This window comes from Chiloscyllium plagiosum, chromosome 2 (genome assembly GCF_004010195.1).
Source record: "Chiloscyllium plagiosum isolate BGI_BamShark_2017 chromosome 2, ASM401019v2, whole genome shotgun sequence".
Lineage (NCBI taxonomy): Eukaryota > Metazoa > Chordata > Chondrichthyes > Orectolobiformes > Hemiscylliidae > Chiloscyllium > Chiloscyllium plagiosum.
The window spans coordinates 38481746-38490640 of record NC_057711.1 but is presented as its reverse complement, the minus strand read 5'-3'; positions in this window follow the sequence as shown (position 1 = coordinate 38490640).

Genomic DNA, 8895 nt, shown 5'->3' with positions numbered 1-8895 from the left:
TGGGAATTGGGGGTCGGTGGCTTGTGCACGGTGTGCTGCTGCCTAGTCTCCTGAACGGAAAGCGACTTAACAGGAAACTCCGAGACCCAGAGAAAAGGCATTTAATCAATTAACAGAATAATCACTTATCCGAATGAAATAGTGGCCGCCCATCTCATTCGGATAATCGAGGTTCCTCTGTACTCAGTTTTGCTGGGACTTCCTTGTTGCGCACTCAGTCGAATGTGGCCCTCGTGTCAAGGGCTGTCACTCTTATCTCACCTCTGCAATTTAGCTCTTTTCTCCACGAGCGAATCAAGGCTGAGCACGATCTGCTTGATAGCACTGTTGGTGACACCTTCCATCACTTTACTAATGATCAGGAGTAGACTGATGAGGCAGTAATCGGCCATGTTGGATTTGTCCTGCCTGGAGTCCAAGACATATTTGGGCAATTTCAACATTGTCGGATAGATGCCAGTGTTGTAACTGTAATGGAACAGCTTGTCTAAGGGAGCAGCAAGTTCTGGAGTATAAATCTTCAGTACTTTGGTTGCCAGAATGTTGCCAGGGCCCATAGCCTTTGCAATATCCAGTCCTTTCAACCGTCTCTTGATATCATGTGGAGTGAATTAAATTGGCTGAAGACTGGTATCTATAATGCTGAGCACCAGTGGAGGAGGCTGAGATAGATCACCTACACAGCAATTATGGCTGGAGATTGCTATGAATGCTTTAGCCTTATCTTTTGCAATGATGTGTTGAGCTCTTCTGTCATTGAGAACGGGGATATTTGTGGAGCCACCTCCTCCAGTGAGTTGTTTAATTGTCACTGCCATTCCCAACTGGATGCGGCATGATTGCAGATCTTAGGTATGATCCTTTCGTTGTGAAATCACTTAGCTCTGTTTATCACATGTTGGGTCAAAATCCTGGAATTCCCTCCCTAATAGCATTGTGGGTAGCGGTTCAAGGGGCAGCTCACTCACCACCTTTTCAAAGGCAACTAGGAACAGGCAATAAATGCTGGCCAGCCAGTGACACCCACAGCCCACAGATAATTTTTTTAAAAATGCAAATAGTCCCGTTTGGTGACTTCACCAGGTTGACATCTTATTTTTAGGTAACCTGGTGCAGTCGCTGGCATGCCCTCCTGAACTCTCTTGATGGTGATGTTTGAGTGGGGGATATGCCAGGCCATGAGGTTACACATTGTGCTAGAGTATAATTCTCCTTCTTTTAGTGGTCCACTGCAATTTATGGATGCCCAGTCTTGAGTTGCTAGATCTGTTCGAAGTTTGTCCCACTTAGCACCAAGATAGTGCCACACAAATCAATGAAGGGTACTTTCAGGACTTCATCTCCACAAGGACTGTGCAGTGGTCACTCTTACTGATACTGTCATGTCCAGATGCATTTGCAGCTGGCAGATTTATAAGGATGAGGTCAAGTATATTTTTCCCTCTTATTGCAGTCTAGCAGCTATGTCCTTTAGTACACAACCACTTTGATCAGTAGTGCTGCTGACAAGCCATTCTTGATGATGGACATTGAAATCCCCTGTCCAGAGTACATTTTCCCCCCATGCCACCCTCAGTGCTTGCCCCAAAGTGTTGAGGACTACCTCAGCGGAAGATAGCAGTATGTGGTAATCAACAGAACATTTCCTTGTCCATGTTCAACCTGATGCTTTGAGACATCAAGGGGTTCAGATTCAATGTTGGGGACTCCAACATTGCAGGCAAAATGGTGGTAAGCCAGGGGATTGGGAATAGTTTAGGAAGCATCAGTGGATGACTGAAAAGCTAATAAAAAGGAAGAAAATTGATTATGAAAGCAAATTTGCAAGAACTATAAAAACAAACTGTATGAGATTCTGCAGGTGTATAAAAAGAGATTATCTAAAGTAAGTGTGGGACTCTTGGAGGGTGCAACTGGGAAATGAATAACGGGGAACAGGGAAGGGACGGCTGACCAGCATTCATTACCTGTCATTGAGAAGATGGTGGTGAGGTGCTTTCTTGAATCGCTGCAGACCCACAATGCCTTAGGGAGAGATTCCAGGATTTTGACCCAGCAACAGTGAAGGAATGGCAGTATATTTCCAAGTTAGGATGGTGAGTGGCTTGATCTGTTGCAAAAATCTTCACAACCCAGCTAAATGCACTCTAGACAACCTTAGCAGCAGTACCTGCATCAATAGCGTTCAATAGCATTATAACTATCTTCAGGTTCATTTGGAAGTCAGTTTTAAGGTCAGCAGTGAGTGCTAGTACATAATCAAATGCTGGCATGGATTGAGGATTGGCTGTCTGACAGAAGGCAGAGAGTTGGGATAAAAGGTTCTTTTTCAGAATGGCAGCCAGTGACAAGTGATGTCCCGCAGGGTTCAGTGTTGGGGCTGTAGCTGTTCACTTTATATATTAATGATCTGAATGAAGGGATTGGGGCATTCTAGCGAAGTTTGCCGACGATATGAAGTCAGGTAGACAGGCAGGTAGTACTGAGGAGGTGGGGAGGCTGCAGAAAGATTTAGACAGTTTCGGAGAGTGGTCCAGGAAATGGCTGATGAAATTCAACATGAGCAAATGCGAGGTCTTACACTTTGGAAAAAAGAATACAGGCATGGACTATTTTCTAAATGGTGAGAAAATTCATTAAACCGAAGTACAAAGGAATCTGGGAGTGCTAGTGCAGGATTCTCTAAAGGTTAACTTGCAGGTTGAGTCTGTGATTAAGAAAGCGAATGCAATGTTGTAATTTATCTCAAGAGGGTTGGAATATAAAAGCATCGATGTGCTTCTGAGACTTTATAAAGCTCTAGTTAGGCCCCATTTAGAATACTGTATCCAGTTTTGGGCTCCACACCTCAGGAAGGACATACTGGCACTGGAGCATGTCCAGCGAAGATTCACACGGATGATCCCTGGAATGGTAGGCCTAACATACGATGAATGGCTGAGGATCCTGGGATTGTATTCATTAGAGTTTAGAAGGTTGAGGGGAGATCTAATAGAAACTTACAAGATAATGCATGGCTTAGAAAGGGTGGACGCTGGGAAGTTGTTTCCGTTAGGTGGGGAGTCTAGGACTTGTGGGCACAGCCTTAGAATTAGAGGGGGTCAAATTCGAATGGAAATGAGGAGACATTTCTTCAGCCAGAGAGTGGTGGGCCTGTGGAATTCATTGCTACAGAGCGCAGTGGAGGTTGGGACATTAAATATCTTCATGGCAGAGATTGACAAATTCTTGATCTTGCAAGGAATTAAGGGCTACGGGGAAAGTGTGGGTAAGTGCAGTTGAAATGTCAATCAGCCATAATTAAATGGTGGAGTGGAATTGATGGGCCGAATGGACTTACTTCTACTATTATGTCTTCTGATCTTATGGTTTAAACTGGCTAAAATATAGCAAGACCTTAAAGCACATAATTGTAACTATGTCTATTTATAATATATGTGTGAAACACATGTACAGATTTTGAGGACTATAAAGCTTTTTGTACAAACATCCCTTAAGGCTACTGACACATCTATATCACATGCCTTGGTGCAGCAATCTACAGTTATATGTGACTATGACATAGCAGACTACCTTATCAAACCAGCAACACTGCACCAAATGGGAGGAAAAGATAGCAGGTCTAATTTCACTCATTCCAGTCAGAATTACTGGTGCCTGTTTCGCTATCTTGAGGTAGCTTAAAAATCATCAATAATAAGACCAAGTTGACAGTCAATTGTTGCAAACTGCAAAGGCTCCACTGGAAAAGAAAATAAACTCATCACTTACAACATAAAAGAGGAGTATCTTGCTTTGGGAAATAACTATAGCATTTGGATAAACGTTGAATCCATGATGAGTACCATAATGGCCAAAATTATTTAGGTTTTGATAAGTTGGTTTGCAACTTATGAGTTGCCAGAGATGTTGGTGTCAGATAATGATCCATAGCTATGTGAGGAGAGGTTGAAATATTTGGGTCAGAATGGAATGAAACACACCAATATGACCATACCATTCAGCACTGAAAGATGTTGCAGAAAGAAGTTCTTGTGGATAAATCACCATAAGATACCTTTAATTTGGCTACTTTAGAAGGAATCTCACAGACAATCAAGTACCAAAACAATTAGTTAAACTTTGTTGCTTGTAGCAACCAAAATAAAACGCCTCAAGTAAGCAAGTCAATCCTCACAACTCAACTTGGCTATTACCCAAAGAAAATAAAATCCAAAAGAACTGTGGATGCTGTGAATCAGAAACAAAAAACCAGAAGTTGCTGGAAAAGCTCAGCAGGTCTGGCAGCATCTCTGAAGAGAAATCAGAGTTATTGTTTGGGTCCAGTAACCCTTCCTCAGAACTGCTGAGCTTTTCCAGTAACTTCTGTTTTTGTTATTGTTGGCGGCTATTAACCAATTAATACATTTAGCTACAATTCCAACAAACAGTCTCTGTATCTGATGTCCAGGGTTTGATCCTGTACAGTGTTGTTCTTCAAATTTCTCCTGATGAAGAGCTCTGATCTTGAATTCTTTTAAAGTTTCTCGTCCTTCGGGTCTATGGTGTAACATTATTAATAATTCTTTAGATTCTTTCATCCAAAATATTGATTTTGGAGTCCTTGAATCTGTAGCTTCTTTCCTTATCAGGCCTAATTCCCTGTTCTATGTTACATTTGGCCTTAACCATCTGTTTGAAGACCCAGTCTGGCTTGCAGTTAACTCCTTAAATTCTTTAGCAGGCAATCAGAGACTACCTACAGTGTGGAAACACACCATTTGGCCCAATGAGTCCACACTGATCCTATGAAGAATATCACACCCAGACCCATGCCCCTATCCTATCACCCTGTATTTCCCAAGGATAATGCACTCAGTCTACACATCCCTGCACACTATGGGCAATTTAGCACAGCCAATTTACCTAATCTGCACATCTTTGGACTGTGGGAGGAAACCAGAGCACCAGGAGGACACCTGCACAGATGCAAGGAGAACGTGCAAACTCCGCACAGTTGCCCAAGGCTGGAATTGAACCTGAGTCTCTAGCACTGCAAGCAGGGCTAACCACTGAGCCACCTGGCCATCCTTTGTCACCTTTGTAAAGCAGCCAGTCATCTAGCAGCTGTCAAAACCGTTTAGTTCATGTTGCCCTATCTCTTTCTTTTCCCAGGTATGGCTAATTGCTTTCAATTTCTTATGTAACAGCTTATCTTTGTCCCTTAACAGCTTATTCCTGACTGAGTTATTGCTGATCCATTTGAGTGTAACAGTTTATCTTTGTTGGTTCATCCAATCCACAAAGAGTTATTGAAGTCCTGAAGTTTATAATATCACAAAGCATACAGATTGTGAAAAGACTTTGCAGAAGTATTTGTGAGGTTTAAATTACATAGTCATTTCCAGGTCTCTGAATAACCCCACAATCTGAAACTGTTTGCTCAATTTATGAGTTATTATTTAAACATACTCTTTAGACACACACTTTAAACAAACTGTGATTGGAGTTGATTTAAAGAGTTCAGATACTTTCATATATCCAGTGAAAACTGGAAAGTCTCAGTGTCTTGCAGATCATTTGTTTGAAAGAGGAAATCTGACAAAAGAGAAGAACAGAAGAAACCTCCTACAATCCACATTCCTTCTGCAAGTGGAAGTCAGCAAATAAATAAAAGTGAAATAGAAACTGAAATTTTGCCAGTAACCCAGAATCCCAGCAAAAGAGCAAAGTAAATCAGGACCTTTGATTACAACAAATCAGTCGATATCACAGTCCTAACCATTAGTTGGAGTTGATAGTCAAATGTTCAGATTCCACAGTCTGAGGATTGAGACACATTATCAAGCTAATGGAAAAGGAACAAGACAACAAAGTGAAAGAAACCAAATAGGTTAGTTGAAAGTATTGTTATGAAGATGTGGGTGTACTGTACCTTTAAGGGAGTTAAAACCAACAGAACTACCTGACAGCACCAAGTGTTCTGAAAAAAAGATTACAATATAACCTTTTGGTCCAGCAGTTAGGGTAGCTGGTTGCCTGGAGACAAAAACAGGTTCGAATTAGGCCAATCAGTTTAAATTGTACCCAAAAAAAATTCCAATCAAGTTTGAATTGAGTATATTGACAATCTTAAAAGCCAATGACACAATCTGATGCTTTGGGGGTATAAGACCAAAGAAAATTAAACAGTTGAGAGGAGAACTGCCAAACCAACATGTAGAAACTGCTTGAAAAATAGCTCTCTTAATGGTACCTTTATTGATCAGTAAGATGTAAAGCAGAATCTCCAAGAAGAAGAAAAGAAGGGAGAAATACAGAGAAGAACCGAAAGATGCTTGGTTTTGAGATAAGAAGTTTTGTTTTGTAAGTCTTAATCGGGGTTTTATCGGACTGGTATTGTAAAAGGGGTAGGTAAAAGATAGGTTAGAGGAAGGTGTTGTAAATAGCTATTAGTTAATTATTCTCTGTTATACTTTAAGAAATAAAGTTGTTAATTTTTACTTTAATTAGTTCTTGGCTTCTCGAATTTTCACTGATTGCTGCATGGGATAAATCTTTTCTGTGTTATTGGTTTAAATTAAGCAGGAGGGTTTACCCCATGTTGTAACAGTATGCAGGAGAGAAGAGAAAGAGTCATTTTTTCTCATTACTTTGCAAATTGCAGAACATGGTTGCGGGCTGATTGTCACATCCTTGCTTTTATATATGTGTGTATGTGTGCGTATAAAGTATGAATGTATATATTATGCTACTTTTTTTTGGAACATGCAACTTATTCTGGTAAATCTTGTCAAGTGTTTTGGTTCCGATTATGTTAAAAAAAATGTAAACCAATCTGCTAGATTTCCAGTATTGTTGATGGTCATTTATCATATTTCATTCTGGGAATCCAAGTGTATTAATTGTAACAGAAAAGAAGTGCAAGTACTAAGTGAGACAGTAATGTCATACATGGCAAGATCTGATCCATATTGCCCTCCTGCTTGACCTCTTCAGGGTGGAGGGCATTAGAAACATCCCAAAGATAACAGAAAATCAAGGCGTTAATGGGAGGAAAGATTTTGTAACAGTCTCTATCACAGGGGACAAAGTATTTGACAAACTAATGGGACCAAAAGGAGACAAAACTCCATGACCTGATGGCCTGCATCCAAGGATTTAGATTAGATTAGATTACATTAGATTAGATTACATTACAGTGTGGAAACAGGCCCTTCGGCCCAACAAGTCCACACCGCCCCGCCGAAGCGCAACCCACCCATACCCCTACATTTACCCCTTACCTAACACTACGGGCAATTTAGCATGGCCAATTCACCTGACCTGCACATCTTTGGACTGTGGGAGGAAACCGGGGCACCCGGAGGAAACCCACGCAGACACGGGGAGAACGTGCAAACTCCACACAGTCAGTCGCCTGAGGCGGGTATTGAACCCGGGTCTCTGGCGCTGTGAGGCAGCAGTGCTAACCACTGTGCCACCGTGCCGCCATTTAAAGTAAGTGGTTGCAGAGAAGATGAAGCCATTAGTCAAAATATTCTAGAACTCACTGGATTGCGGAAAGGTTCCAAGGTTCCAGATTGGAAAACTATTAAAGTGACACCCCTGTTCAAGAAAGGAAGAAGATAGAATGCAGGAACTGTCGGCCAGTATCCTAATATTGGGACAATGCTAGAGTCCATTATTAAGGAAGAAACAGAGTTGGAAAAGGTAAAGCAAGCAAACAGAGTGAACATGGGCATTTGAACATGAAATCATGTTTAACAAGTTTTGGTAGAGTTCTTTGATTATATAACAAATAGAGTTGATAAAAGAGAATTGATAAAGGTAGTTTATTTGGATTTCCAAAGGCATTAGATAAGGTGCCACATAAAAGGTTAGTGTATAAGATCAGAGCTCATGGTATTGGGATAATGCATTAGTATGGATTGAGGATTTTTTAATACTTGGATGACAGAGAGTCATGATGAATGGCTATTTTTCAGGTTGGGAAGATGTAATTGTGGAATGCCATAGGATGAATCCATAGCCCTCAATTATTTAGGGAGAGGGCAAAATGTAACAAATCCAAATTTCCAGATAATACAAAAATAGGTGGGAGGGCATGCTGTGTTGAGAACATAAGGAATCTATAAGGGGATATTGATTGATTGATTGAACAAGCAATAACTTCAGAGATGGAATTTAAAATAGGAAAGAATGAAGTCATACATTTTGGTAGCTTGGATCAAAAGACAGACTACTGTTTAAATGGAGAGAGACTCCAAGATTCTGCAACACAGAGAGATCTGGTTGTTATATTTCATGTAATACAAAAAGTGAACACAAAAGGTACAGCAAGTAATTAAGAAGGCAAGTTAACTTTGGGCTTTGTTGCTAGGGTTGGAGGCTAAAAATTGGGAAGTCTTGTTACAACTGCACCGTGATCCAGGTTTAGAAACCAGGAGGAGGGTTCAATCAACACTATTTCTAAATAGTGCGAATTAAGAGTAATTAGACTTCAGGCATTCAATAAAGAAAACATGAAAGAAAAACATGCTGGTGAGCCAGAACTTGTCAAGACAATCACATACTGCTGAGGACATAGAAACACTCAACAGCCAACTTCAAAGAATAAACAAAATGCGCTTTAGATAATGACAGAAGACACACAGGAACAGATGAATCTGCAACACCATAAAAGAGGGACAGGCTGCATCATGACACAGTAGGAATGTCCCCGTAGGAATGATCCAACCTTCCAGTTACTGGCTGTTTCAATAATCCACCTTGCTGCCCTTCTCGCATGTCTGTCATTGGCCTGCAACCAAGTTCCAACAAAGCTCAACTCAAGCTGGAGGAACAACACTTCATCTTCTGCCTACAGCCTCTAGGACCCAATTTTGAGTTCCACAAATTCAGTGTATGATCTCC